We start from the raw sequence: 2,327 nt of genomic DNA, 5'->3' as shown, positions 1-2,327 counted from the left end.
GTGATGTCATAAAGGCGGGGGCTTGGCAGTGGGGGAGGGGCTTGGGGAGGGAGCGGGGGGGTCCCCCAGTCCCTCCCAGTCCCCCCCAGTCCCCCCCAGTACAGCTCTGTGCCCCCCCAGTCCCCCCCAGTCCCCCCCAGTATAACTCTGTGCCCCCCCAGTCCCCCAAGTCCCTCCCAGTACAGCTCTGTGCCCCCCCCAGTCCCCTCCAGTCCCTCCCAGTACGGCCCTGTGCCCCCCCAGTCCCTCCCAGTCCCCCCTAGTACAGCTCTGTGCCCCCCCAGTCCCCCCCAGTCCCTCCCAGTATAGCTCTGTGCGCCCCTAGTCCCTCCCAGTATAGGTCTGTGCCCCCCCAGTCCCTCCCAGTAACAGCTCTGTGTCCCCCCAGTCCCCCCAGTCCCTCCCAGTACAGCTCTGTGTCCCCCCAGTCCCCCCCAGTCCCTCCCAGTACAGCTCTGTGCCCCCCCAGTCCCTCCCAGTACCTCCCAGTACAGCTCTGTGCGCCCCCAGTCCCTCCCAGTACGGCTCTGTGCCCCCCCAGTCACTCCCAGTACCTCCCAGTACAGCTCTGTGCCCCCCCAGTCCCTCCCAGTACAGCTCTGTGCGCCCCCCAGTCCCTCCCAGTACGGCTCTGTGCCCCCCCAGTCCCTCCCAGTCCCTCCCAGTACAGCTCTGTGCCCCCCCAGTCCCTCCAGTACAGCTCTGTGCCCCCCCCAGTCCCTTCCCAGTCCCTCCCAGTGCGGCTCTGTGCCCCCCCAGTCCCTCCCAGTGCGGCTCTGTGCCCCCCAGTCCCTCCCAGTCCCTCCCAGTACGGCTCTGTGCCCCCCCAGTCCCTCCCAGTCCCCCCCAGTACAGCTCTGTGCCCCCCCAGTCCCTCCCAGTACAGCTCTGTGCGCCCCCAGTCCCTCCCAGTACGGCTCTGTGCCCCAGTCCTCCAGTCCCAGTCAGCTCAGTGCCAGTCCCTCCCAGTACTAGGCTCTGTGCCCCCCAGTCTCCCAGTCCCTCCCAGTATAGTCTGTGCCCCCCCCAGTCCCCCCCCCCAGTACTCTGTGCCCCCCCAGTCCCTCCCAGTATAGGTCTGTGCCCCCCCCAGTCCCTCCCAGTCCCTCCCAGTGCGGCTCTGTGCCCCCCCCAGTCCCTCCCAGTATGGCTCTGTGCCCCCCCAGTCCCTCCCAGTATAACTTTGCGCCCCCCCAGTCTCTCCCAGTCCCCCCCAGTACAGCTCTGTGCCCCCCCAGTCCCTCCCAGTATAGCTCTGTGCCCCCCCCAGTCCCTCCCAGTCCCTCCCAGTATAGCTCTGTGCCCCCCCAGTCCCTCCCAGTATAACTTTGTGCCCCCCCCCAGTCCCTCCCAGTCCCTCCCAGTATGGCTCTGTGCCCCCCCAGTCCCTCCCAGTATAACTTTGTGCCCCCCCCCCAGTCCCTCCCAGTCCCTCCCAGTACAGCTCTGTGCCCCCCCAGTCCCTCCCAGTATAACTCTGTGCCCCCCCAGTCCTTCCCAGTCCCTCCCAGTACAGCTCTGTGCCCCCCCAGTCCCTCCCAGTCCCTCCCAGTCCCTCCCAGTACGGCTCTGTGCCCCCCCAGTCCCTCCCAGTCCCTCCCAGTACGGCTCTGTGCCCCCCCAGTCCCTCCCAGTCCCTCCCAGTATAGCTCTGTGCCCCCCCAGTCCCTCCCAGTCCCTCCCAGTCCCTCCCAGTGCGGCTCTGTGCCCCCCCCAGTCCCTCCCAGTATGGCTCTGTGCCCCCCCAGTCCCTCCCAGTATAACTTTGCGCCCCCCCAGTCTCTCCAGTCCCCCCCAGTACAGCTCTGTGCCCCCCCAGTCCCTCCCCAGTATAGCTCTGTGCCCCCCCAGTCCCTCCCAGTCCCTCCCAGTATAGCTCTGTGCCCCCCCAGTCCCTCCCAGTATAACTTTGTGCCCCCCCCCCAGTCCCTCCCAGTCCCTCCCAGTATGGCTCTGTGCCCCCCCAGTCCCTCCCAGTATAACTTTGTGCCCCCCCCCCCAGTCCCTCCCAGTCCTCCCAGTACAGCTCTGTGCCCCCCCAGTCCCTCCCAGTATAACTCTGTGCCCCCCCAGTCCTTCCAGTCCCTCCCAGTACAGCTCTGTGCCCCCCCAGTCCCTCCCAGTCCCTCCCAGTCCCTCCCAGTACGGCTCTGTGCCCCCCCAGTCCCTCCAGTCCCTCCAGTACGGCTCTGTGCCCCCCCAGTCCCTCCCAGTCCCTCCCAGTATAGCTCTGTGCCCCCCCAGTCCCTCCCAGTCCCTCCCAGTCCCTCCAGTACGGCTCTGTGCCCCCCCAGTCCCTCCCAGTCCCTCCCAGTATAGCTCTGTGC

Source organism: Rissa tridactyla, chromosome 30 (assembly GCF_028500815.1).
Source record: "Rissa tridactyla isolate bRisTri1 chromosome 30, bRisTri1.patW.cur.20221130, whole genome shotgun sequence".
NCBI lineage: Eukaryota > Metazoa > Chordata > Aves > Charadriiformes > Laridae > Rissa > Rissa tridactyla.
The sequence above is the reverse complement of the archived record's forward strand: the minus strand, read 5'-3'. Positions refer to the sequence as shown.